The sequence below is a fragment of the Elephas maximus genome, chromosome 7 (assembly GCF_024166365.1).
Source record: "Elephas maximus indicus isolate mEleMax1 chromosome 7, mEleMax1 primary haplotype, whole genome shotgun sequence".
Classification (NCBI taxonomy): Eukaryota; Metazoa; Chordata; class Mammalia; order Proboscidea; family Elephantidae; genus Elephas; species Elephas maximus.
Genome location: NC_064825.1, coordinates 52875419 through 52887980, shown reverse-complemented (window position 1 = coordinate 52887980; position 12562 = coordinate 52875419). Strand labels below are relative to the sequence as shown.

Genomic DNA, 12562 nt, shown 5'->3' with positions numbered 1-12562 from the left:
TGTGTTCAAGATCGTACTTTGGCTCTCATGCACTTGTTCTAATTTTCTTCAATTTCAGCTGGAATATGCATATGAGCAATTGATGGTCTGTTCCACAGTTGGCTCCTGGCCTTGTTCTGACTAGTGATATTGAGCTTTTTCTATCGTCTCTTTTTACAGATGTCATTGATTTGATTCCGTGTATTCCTCCAGCGTCCATGTGTATAGTCACTGTATACGTTGTGGGAAAAAGGTACCTTGCAATGAAGAAGTCGTCTGTCTTGCAAAATTCTGTCATGTGATCACTGGCATCGTTTCTATCGCCAAGTGCATATTTTCCAACTGTCAGTTCTTCTTCTTTGCTTCCAACTCGCGGGTTTCAGTCACTAGTAATTATCAATGCATCCTGATTGCCTGTTTGATTGATTTCAGACTGCAGAAGTTGGTAAAAATCTTCACGTTCTTCATCTTTGGCCTTAGTGGTTCAAGCGTAAGTTTGAGTAATGGCCATACTAACTGATATTCCTTGTAGGTGTGTGGATATTATCCTATCACTAACAGCATTGTACTTCAGGGTAGATCTTGAAATGTTCTTTTTGATGATGAATGCAACCACATTCCTCTTCAGGTTGTCATCTCCAGCATAGTAGACCGTATGATGTTCCAATTCATAATGGCCAGTACCAGTCCATTTCAGCCCCCAATGCCTAGGATATCAATGTTTATGCATTCCATTTCATGTTTGACGATTTCTAATTTTCCTAGATTCATACTTCGTACATTCCATGTTCTGATTATTAATGGATGTTTGCAGCTGTTTTTGTCATTTTGAGTCATGCTACATCAGCAAATGAAGGTCTTGAAAACTTGATTTCATCCACGTCGTTAAGGTCACCTTTACCTTGAGGAAGCAGCTCTTCCTCAGTTGTCTTTTGAGTGCCTTCCAACCTGAAGGGCTCCTCTTCTGGCACTATATCATACAGTGTTCCACTGCTATTCATAAGGTTTTCACTGCTTAATTCTTTTCAGAAGTAGACCACCAGGTCCTTCATCCTAGTCAGTCTTACTCTGGAAGCTCAGCTGAAACTTGCTGGCCATGGGTGACCCTGCTGGTATTTGAATACTGCTGGTGTGGCTTCCAGCATCACATCAGCACACAAGCCCCCACACTATGACAAACTGACAGAGGCATGGAGGTTTATGCATATAAACAAATCAAAATTGTTTTCGCTATTTTAGACTAGTTACAATTCTGTGTTAGGATCATCTTTTCCATTTCTGCAAAGAAGGCAGTTGGAATTTTGATAGGGATTATATTGAATTTGTAGATCTCTTTGGGGAGTGTTGCCAATATTAAATCTTCCATTCCATAAACATGGGATATCTTTCTGTTTATTTAGATGTTCTTTAATTTCTTTCAGCCGTGCTTTGTAGTTTACAATGTACAAGTCTCACACCTCCATTTATTCCTAAGTATTTTATTTCTTTTCATGCTATTGTAAAGTGAATGTTTTCTTAATTTCCTTTTTAGATTGTTGATTGCTTATATATCAACATAGAGCCTATTTTTTTGTGTCGATTTTGTATCCTGAGTATTTGCTGAATTTAACAGGTTTTTGTGGATTTTTAAGGATTTTCTATATGTAAGATCATGTGATTTGAGGATAGAGGTAATTTTACTTGTTCCTTTCCAATTTGGATGCCTTTTATTTCTTTTTTCTTGTCTTATTGCTCTGACTAGACTTCCAGTACAGTTTTGAATAGAAGTGGTAAAAGCGAGCATTGACATCTTGTTCCTAATCTTAGGGGAAAAGCTTTTATGCTTTTACCATTAAATATGATATTAATCCATCGCCACTGAGTCATTTTGGACTCATAGTGACCCCTGTAGGACAGGGAAGAGGAGCCCTGGTGGTGCAGGGGTTAAGAGCTTGGCTGTTAACTAAAAAGTCAGCAGTTTGAATTAACCAGCTGGTCCCTGGAAACCCTCTGTGGCAGTTCTCCTCTTCCTATAGGGTTGCTATAAGTTGGAATCAACTTGACGGCCTTGGGGGTGGGTAGGGCAGAGTAGAACTGCCCCATAGGGTTTCCAAGGCTGTAATCTTTGTGGAAGCAAAGTGCCACATCTTTCACAGCTGCTGGTGGGTTCAAACCACTGACCTTTCATTTAGCAGCCGAGTGCTTTACCACTGTGTTACCAGAACTCCTTAATTTTGATGTTAACTATGGGTATTTCAGGAATGTTGTTTATCATGTTGAGATAGTTCCTTTCTAGTCCTAGTTTGTTGAATGAGAGGGTGTTTGTTGGCTTTTGTCAAATGCTTTTTCTGTATCCATTGAGATGAGTGCATTTTTTTTTCTCCATCTATTAATGTGGTATATTACATTGATTGATTTTCTTATGTTGAACCACCCTTGCATCCCTGGGATAAATCTCACTTGGTCATGGTGTATAATTCTTCTAGTATGCTGCTGAATTCATTTGCTAGTATTTTGTTGAGGATTTTTGCATTTGTGTTCATAAGGGATATTGGTTTATAGTTTTGTTTTCTTGTGATATCCTTGTCTGGTTTTGGTATCAAGGTAGTCCTAGACTCATAGAATGAGTTATCAAGTGTTTCTTTGTCTTCTGTGGTTTGAGGGATAGAATACCCTTCACTTATGCTTCCTCATTCTCACATTTCATCTTTAAAGGGCCTAGGATTAGATGACTGCTAAAGTCCCTTCAAGCTTTAAAACTTTCCTTCGTGGTTGTTATTCTTTGTAACTCCAGAGACCCAAATGAGAACTAGGGAATGAGTTTTAAGAATACAGATTTCAGCTAAACATTATGAAGAATTTTTCAACAGTGAGAACTGTTCCATAGTGGAATAAGTTGTCTTAGAAGGGAAGATCTTCCCATCAAAAGCTATATGCAATATTATATAGCATATAAAATAATATATATGATATAAAACATATACAGATAACTAAAGAATTAACTATCACTAGAAATAACAGTAAGGATGAATCTTAGCAATATATTAGTGAGTGAAAAAAGTAGTCCTAGTCGTCTACTTAACAACTTGATACCATTTTTAGAAAGTTAAAAACAACTAAAACAGTGTATTTTAATAATATGTATATATGTGATAAGATTATATCTTAAAGAGCAAGGGAATGATTAAATCTAGATTCAGGATAATGCTGACTTTGAATGGGAGGGCACCTGGAGGATAGAATAGGGAGGAGTACATAGCTAGATGTAAGTAACTTTAAATGTTCCAATTCTTATGTTTTGGGTTGTGGGTTCAGTATTTGTCATATTACTAAAAAATAATTAAAATACAGAAAGGGCCACATAAGAGACTCCCATCAGCCTGAGACCAGAAGAACTAGATGGCGCCTAGCTACCACCAATGACTCCCCTGACAGGGAACACAACAGAGAGTCCCTGACGGAGCAGGAGAAAAGTGGGGGGCAGAACTCCTATTCTAGTAAAAAGACCAGGCTTAATGGTCTGACTGAGACTGGAGGAACCCCAGAAAACTTGGCCCCCAGACTCTCTGTTAGCCCAAAACTAAAACCATTCCTGAAGCCAATTCTTCTGACAAAGATTAAACTGAACTGTAAGACATAAAATGATACTGGTGAGGAGTGTGCTTCTTAGCTCAAGTAGATACATGAGACTAAGTGGGCAGCTTCTGTCTGGAGACGAGATGAGAAGGCAGAGGGGGACAGGAGCTGGTTGAGTGGACACGAGAAATACAGGGTGGAGAAGAGGAGTGTGCTGTCATATTATAGGGAGATCAACTAGGGCCACATAACAATGTGTATAAATTTTTGTATGAGAAACTGACTTGAATTGTAAACTTTCCCTTAAAGCACAATAAAGTAAAATAAAACAAACAAAAAACAGAAGGCGTCTATATGTAGACTAAGGAGAATGTTCCTAAAATAAGAATTCTTATTAGTTCATATTTTTTGCATCTGAGGGCCAAAAGTAAAGTCAGGAAAGAAAGCAGCTTTCAAGAACGGGACTTACCAGATGTTAAGACATACCACAAAAACAGACAAATAGAGCAGTGGAATAGAATGAAGAGCTCAGAGACAGATCCACATATAATGGGAATTTAATATATAATAAAGGTGTAACCACCAATCAATGAAGAGGCTATTCATTGTTAAGGAGATTCTGTTGAGAAAACTGGCTCACCATATGGAGAAAAAAGTAGATTTCTGTATAACACTGCATACAAAGAGAGCTCAAGGTGGATTTAAGACCTAATTATGAAAGATAAAATTACAAAGTTAATAAAAAAAATAATATAGGCAAAAAAGAGATGTGATGAATTTCATTACATTAAAAATAAGAATTTTTTTTTCTTGTAAAAAGACCAGACTTAACAGTCTGACTGAGACTGGAAGGACCCTGGAGGTCATGGTCCCCAGACCTTCTGTTAGCCCAAGACAGGAACCATTCCCAAAGCCAACTCTTCAGGCAGGGATTGGACTGGACTATGGAACAGAAAATGATACTGGTGAAGATTCTTGGATCAAGTAGACACATGGGACTATGTGGGCAGCTTCTGTCTGAAGGGGAGATGAGAGGGCAGAGGGGGTCAGAAGCTGGCTGAGTGGACATGAAAATAGAAGGTGGAGAGAAGGAGTGTGCTGTCTCATTAGGGGGAGAGCAGCTAGGAGTATATAAATTTTTGTATGAGAAACTGACTTAATTTGTAAACTTTCACTTAAAGCACAATAAAATTTTTTTTAAAAATCATACATCTCCTTCCAAAAAAAGTAAAAAAAAAAAAACCATCTGCATGAGATCAAAAGGTCAACAATTACCCTGAAACAAAGATGAGAAGATAAGGGGGCAGGGAAGCTAGAACAACAGAAAACAACCCGAACACAACTAAAGAGAATGTTGACACATTGTGAAAAATGTAACTAATGTCACTGAACAATTTGTGTAGAAATTGTCAAATGGGGGCCTAATTTGCTGTATAAATTTTCACCAAAAACACAATAAAATATTATTAATAGAAAAAAAAGAATTTTTGTTCCATAAACAATACCATAGGCAACCCAACTGATAGTAGAGTAGGAGAACATGATTAAAACTGACAGTAGATTAATACGGAACTGCTGCAAATCAACACCACCACTCTTAAAATGAATAAAGGAGACCAAAGGAGAATTGACACCTTTGAGTTATGGTGTTGGCAAAGAATATTGAATGTACCATGGACTGCCAGAAGAACGAACAAGTCTGTCTTGGAATAAGTACAGCCTGAATACTTCTTAGAAGGGAGGATGGAGAGACTTTGTCTCACATACGTTGGACATGTTATCAGGAGGGACCAGTCCCTGGAGAAGAATGTCATGCTTGGTAAAATAGAGGCTCAGCGAAAAAGAGGAAGACCCTCAGCAAGATGGATTGATACAGTAGCTACAACAATGGGCTCAAACACAGCAATGATTGCGAAGATGGCACAGGACCAGGCGATATATCGTTGTATGTAGGGTTGCTATGAGTCAGAACCGACTCGATGGCACTTAACAACAAATCAACAAACAAAAGAAAACAACTCCAATAGAAAAATGGGCAAATGATATGGACTGGCAGTTTACAGAAGAGGAAATCCAAAAGGCCATCAAGCATAAGAAGAAATGCTGAAAGCCATGAGTAATTACAGACATGCACATTAAAATAGCAGTGAAATATCACTTTTCATCTGTTAGATTGGCAAAAAATTAGAAAGCTAGATAATGCCAAGTATTGGAAGGGATCTGTAAAAATGACAGGAGCGGTGCCCAACCTCCTCTAACTTCACAAGGGGGAAGGAGAATCAAGATCAAGGCTGATTCCTAAGGCGGAGATCAGACATGCCCTCTCTGTCTGCCATCTTTACTAATTCTGGCACCAACCATCTCTCCCACGTCACTCTACTTCTCTGCTGGATTTGATAATTCATTACAGTGGCCACACAGAACTCACAGACCGTACTCACAATTACAGAGTTTATTAGGGAAGTAACAGGTTACAGTTTAGGCTCAGGAACGGTCAAAGATACAATTCTTCCATCAGGACAGCCTCTTCCCAGCTGTGTTCGCAGGCACGCCTCTTTCTGGCCCCAGGCCTCTGCTCAAAGGCTCTCAGCTTTCTGTCTTCATGGGTCAGAAGCCCACCATGCTGTCTCCTGCTGCCGGATCTCTCCTGCCTCCACTTCTCAGCATCTTCAGGGTTACAGCTTGCTCTCTCTCAGTCTTCTGCTTTCAGGAACTTCTCAGTGCTGGGATCCTGGGTCCAAAGGACATGCTGGCTCCTGACCGTTCTTCCTCGTTGGTGGTGGGATTCTCTCTTTTCCGCCTCTAGGGTGGTTCATTTTAAGCCCAGAGGGATGGCAAAACTAACCAATTCCATTGGTGGGCCACAATTACCCTCTCATACTGTCCCACCCAAATGAATTACAAGACCATGGCTAGAAAGGCTACACAAAATGATCCATCATCCTGCAGATCAGAGGCTGTAGGAACCTTTGTGCACTCTTTGTGGGAGCAGAGACTGGTGCAGCCATTCTGGAGAGCTGTGTGGCACACTCAGAATATACACATACTCTGTGACATATCCTGAGGGAACATTTGTAGTATTAATTCCTGACGGGTGTGTCATAGTATTAATTGCAGCAGTGAAGAGTTGGAGGCAATTGGATATCAATCTCTGAGAGAGTAAATAGGTAAAATGTAGTGAACGTATTTCATGATACTGGGTTGCAGTTAAGAGTGCATTGGGTGTACTCAGTAGCAATTTAGGTGTATGGTAGAAGCATAGTACTGAGTGGAAAGAGTAAGAAACGTATAACACAATGCCAATAAATAAATTTAAAATACACGCACAAAAAATATATAGTTGCAAGAATAGGTACAAACAGGAGTATACATATTAAATAAACACATTAGAATACCTATAGGAGAGAGGACTGGTAAGGGTAAAAAAAAATCAAAACAAAAGAACTCCCCAGAGAAAGTTGTATAAAAAGGCACTGAATTGTTGAGTGGTAGAAACATGATCTGTTTGAGATTATCCATCAGAGCTCTCAAAAAAAATGCTTCATACAGCATGGTAAGAAGTGATGGAATTAATTGATAAGGCTCTGTTTTTCTCCCAAACTGAATGAAGTTTTCTGTTCTTCATGAGTGCAGGTTGGTGGCCCAGCGTCAGGGGCACCCGTGATCACCAAGTGGGAAAAAAAAACATTAGGTCTGTTCTCTTAGACCAGGGTTTCTCAACAGTGTGACTGTTAACATTTAGTGCGAGATAATTCTTTGTTTTTGTGGAGGGCTGTCCTGTGCATTGTAAAGTGTTTAGTAGTACCCCCCTGGATGAGAACCACTGTCCTAGACTCTAGGACCTAGAGCAGCATGGATGCTGCCAGCCATGAGACTGACTTTGAGCAGGTATGCCAACCCACTAGATTCGCTGTGAAAAGTGTCAGAGTTCTCTACTTTGGAGCTGAAGTCCAACCTTCTGGTTAAGAGAAGAGAAACTAAGTCTAAATTAATTGCCATTTGGAGCAAGAGATCCTACTGTTTTCTGTATCTAAACTTCAGGCACTGTTCCTTTTAGTAACAGCAACAACAATACTTTAAATTATTTACAGTTTTAAATAATTTAAAATTGATGTTTTAAAAAATACCTGATTCCTCTGCTGTCTCATTGGAGCTTCATAGCAGCTTTCTATGATAGGGTATGGATTTATCTCCACTTTTCAGATTAGCAAATTATTAGGAAGTTATTGTCAGTTTCTGTTGTGGTTGGTTTTGTTTTTAACCTCCCCAGTTTGCCTGTAACAATTTTTGCCCAAGTCCTTTCTTTGAATCTCAGGTACTTTCACAACCACCTGCCTTTACTCTCTACATCATCTTGCCTCTTCATCCTCTCCAAAGTTTCCCCACAAATTTAGTAAATGATGCTCAGGAGGAGTACTTCAGAGACAGAAGGTCTAGACTGGAAATCTGGCCCAGGCCAGACTTGCTTTTTGGCCTCTCTGTTGCTCAGTTTTCATCGTCTATTCAGGTAGTCTAATATTACTTACACCTTAGCTCCCTGAGGGATGTTAGGGGAAGAAATGAGTTTATGCCTGGAAAAGTATCTATCCTATTTTTAAAAGATCTCCAAGGAGAAGCTTTCATCATCTCTGTTACTAAATATAGATCTTTTTAAACCCACACTCCTGAACCAGTCTTCCCTCGTGGAATGGATGAGTGTGGCAAAATCTCCTACCTGGAAATCTTTTTTAAAGTAATATAGGTTTTTCTCAGACCAAGACATGAAGAAGGTTACTAGAATGTATCTAGAGAATGCTGACTAAGATAGTAAAGAGTTATAACCCACGTTCTGTGAGGAAGAAAAACTTTTACCCTTAGAATATAATAGAAACTTTTAAGTGTGATATATATATATATATATCAGCCTCTTCTGACTCTTGCTTACCTCATCTTTCACCCTCTTTCATATACCAGCTGTACTTTCTCAAGCGTACCATGTTCTCTTATTCTGGAACACTCATCATGATGCCTTTCTCCATCTGGACCTACTAGGCCATTGCAACAAAGATAGAGGTTGCTTCCTTCAGGAAGCCTTCCTTGGTTCCCCCATGCTGAGTGAAGCACCTTTTTTCTGTACTTTCTTGGCCACCTGGGCTTACTCCATTATAGCATTTACCATGCTGCCTTATGGTTAGTTGCTTGTTTCTCTTCAGTAGACTTTAAGTTTTAGAGGAGGTTTTATTTTTTGTTTCTGAATGTCTGGTCCCCAGCATGGGGTCCTAGTAAGGTTAGTGTTTGTTAAATGACTGTTTGACTTAACCTTTTTCCTGGAGAGGAGAAAACTTAGGAAAAGGAGACATAATTCTAGGTATTGGGAAAGCAGTCATATGAAACGGAGCAAATTTACTCTGTCCCTTTCTGAAAGACAAGAGTAAGACCTAGAGGGAGAAGGGATGCAAAGTCCGATTTTTCATGTCAGTGCCAAGAACTGTCTAGCACATCTATTAGCAATGGAATGTCCTGCCTTATGAGGTAAGGACCATTTGGAGGGGTGTGGTAGGAGGGAATTGCCAACTGTTTCTGCCCTGTGGAGAATTCCAACAATGTGTAGGGTCTTAACCAGATCACAGAATAGACACTGAATATATGTTTACTGGGCCGCTTGACAGCTCTCAGTTAACTCAAGGTAGCAGCCATGCATCCTTATAGTCTTCTCCAGGCCTAGTATTTTGGTGTTTTCAGCTGTTCCTATGTAATTTGGTTTCCAGACCCTTCATAATCCTGGCTGCTCCCTATGGCTATGCTTATTTGTCAGTATTCTTTGTACAGCCTGATCCCAAGACCTGATCGCAGGGCCCCAGGGATGCTTTGACAGAGCAGAGAACATTAGAGCTGCTGCCTCCTTCATCCTGGGTATATCCTTAGTTAAAATAGCCGAAGTTTGCCTTAGCTTTTTTGGCAACAGTCCTGGCTTCCTGGCAATTTGTGGTCAACTGAAACCCCTAGATCTGTTTCACGTGAGCTGCTATTAAGCAACTCCTTCCCTATTCTGTACTTGGCTAGTTAGGTTTCATCATGTGGTTTTGGTTCTTCATTTCAGTTTATTGGCTTACAGAATGTTAGAGATAGATGAACCCTAGAAACAAACTTTATCCATTTAGGATCTTGCTGCTTTTATGTTCTGTGTTCACTGCCTTGTACTGTTCCCCTCTCGGCAGCTTTTTTGTGCTATTTACAGTTTGGTAACCAAGTCCTTTATATTTTCATCCAAATCACTCATGAAAATGTTGACCAGAGCATGGAGCACATCCCAGACTCTCCCTCTGGTTGACCTCAGCCTACATATTAGCATTTTTTCGAGCTGGTTGTTCTATTAGTTCTCAGTCTCTTACTTGGCTCTACTACCTGGACTTGTAGTTTTCATTTCATCCAAAATGCTACTTTTCAGCCAAGCATGGGTGATCCCTGCCCTACGACATAGGGAGATCCAGAAGTGGTAAGATGAGAACCTTGAAAGTCAAAAGTGCAGACTGTTAAGGCAGCTGGTGTCCAGGGAAGGAGGTAATCTGGGAGCTCTTTTCCGACTGTTCTCTTCTAAGGTAAAAGGGATCTGGAAGGTGTCTCGTCCACCTTCACATGGATTAGAAGTAATCATTAGGTTTTGATTCAATTTTTATAAATGTGCCCAGTGATGGTGATCGCTCAGCTAAAAAAGGAAGCCCATTTAATGGGCTAGCACTTACTGTTAAAATCTAGTATCTCAACTGTTCAGCCTTGTGGAGAGGTAAGTGGAAGTATTGCTATTCTTAAAATTGTAAGGACGGTACAGGACCGGGCAGTGTTTCGTTCTGTGGCACATAGGACGAACCAACTCGTCCTGTGAGTTGGAACCAACTCAATAGCACCTAACAACAACACAACATTACTATTCTTATCTTCCAGATGAGAAAAGCTGGGATAGTCCCTCAGTAACTATTTGCTGAATGAATCAGTTATTTTCAGGCACTTCTTCACTTCAACCTCATATTTGCAGATCCAGGGAGAGAAGGATGAATGGCTTTCGTTTTCCCCCTCCACCTGGCCAAATCTAAGTGTCCTTCCGAACCAGCCAGACCCCTGCCTTTTCCCGGAAATCTCCTCTGACAATTCCTGCCCGCACTGTCACCTCTCTCCTCTGACCTCCCATGTTGGTGATATGCTTTACTTGGCTGTCTAGTTTATGTGTTCATGTCTCATCGTCGTGCCACATCCTGGAAGAGAGGTCAGAGCCAAGGCTTCCCAATATTCTGTGCCTTCCACAGCATCAGGCACAAGTGCTAAAAAAAACTATTAAATCAAATGTGTCTATATAAGTGTTGCCACCAGATGGCACCAGAGTCTGTGCCATTGTTCTGAGAAGCATACCTTCAGCCACTTATTGTCAAGCTAGCCATTAAAAACGTCTACCTTACTCTTCAGCCAGAAAGAGAAATGAAGTGTTTTTTTTTTTTAACCTTTTATTTTGCTTTAGATGTAAGTTTACCTAGCACATTAGTTTTCCAATCGATGATTGATACTCAAATTATGCTAAGACATTGTTGCCATCCCCACAATGTGTCAGCCCTCTCCCCATTTCCTCCCTGGTTTTCCTGTCCCTCCCTGCCATCTCATCTTTGGTTTTGGGCAGATGTTGCCCCTGTCGTCTGGTATAGTTGATTGTTCTAAGGAGAACATTCTTCACGGGTGGTATTGTTTATTTTATAGTCCTATTATTTGGCTGAAAGGTGGCCTCCAGGAGTGGCTTCAGTTCCAAGTTTGACGGATGTCTTAGGGCAGTAGTCTCGGGTTCATCCAGTCTCTTATCAAACCAGTAAGTCTGGTCTTTTTTTTGAATTTTGTTCTACATTTTCAACCCATTCTAACTAGGACCTTCTACTGTGGTTCTGGTCAGAGTGTTCGGTAGTGGTAGCCAGGCACCATCTAGTTCTTCTGGCTTCAGGTTAGAGGAGGCTGTGGTTCATGTGGGCCATTGTCCTTTGAACTAACTGCTCCCTTGAGTCTTCATTTTTCTTCATTCTCGTTTGCTTCTGGTGGGGAAAGACCAATCGATGCTTCTTAGATGGCTGCTTGCAAACTTTTAAGACGCCAGACGCTATTCACCAGACCAGGACGTAGAGCATTATCTGCCAGGATTGAATTGTGTCCCCCCAGAATATGTGTCGACTTGGTTAGGCCATGATTCCCAGTATTGTGTGGTTGTCCTCCGTTTTGTGATTGTAATTTTATGTTGAAGAGGATTAGGGTCAGATTGTAACACCCTTACCCAGGTCATATCCCTGAGCTAACGTAAAGGGAATTTCCCTGGGGTGCGGCCTGCACTACCTTTTATCTCTCAAGAGATAACAAGGAAAGGGAAGCAAGCAGAGAGGGTGTACCTCATACTGACAAGAAAGCAGTGCTGGGAACAGAGCACATCCTTTGGACCTGGGGTTCCTGCATGGAGAAGCTCCTAGTCAGAGGGGAGGTTGATGAGAAGGTTGACAGAGAGAGAAAGTCTTCCCCTGGAGCTGACTACTGTGAAGAAATGAATTTCTTTGTTAAAGCCATCCACTTGTGGTATTTCTGTTATAGCAGCACTAGATGACTAAGACGTTATCTTTATAAACTGTGTTTTGCCAGTTGACCTAGATGTCCCCTGAGTTTATGGTCCTTAGCCTTCAAGCCCAGTAGTTCAGTCCCAATGTCTTAAGTAGTTTCTGTAGAGAAATGAAGTCTTGATACATGCTACAACATGGATGGAGCTTTAAGACATTATGCTGAGTGAAATAAGTCAATCACAGAAGAAAAAATATTGTATGACCTCACTTATATAAAAAGACAAGAACAGACAAATGTATAGAGACCAAAGTTTATTGGCAGTTACCAGTGGCAGGAGGGAGGGGAAAAGGGGAATTATTGCTTATGGAGCACTGAGATTCTGTTTTAGGCATATGAAACAATAATGACTCTGAGACAGAAGTTTGGAGTAATCACTTGTGTTCTGCTCCCTGATGCCTTCTAACTCCTGCCC

The 12562-nt window shown here is 40.5% G+C and overlaps 1 protein-coding gene across 1 annotated transcript in view; it reads left to right on the top strand.

Moving 5' to 3' along the window:
* The window catches only part of RNF121 (ring finger protein 121), a 75111-nt gene that overhangs the window by 42722 nt on the left and 19827 nt on the right, over positions 1-12562 (top strand). The window lies entirely within an intron of this gene.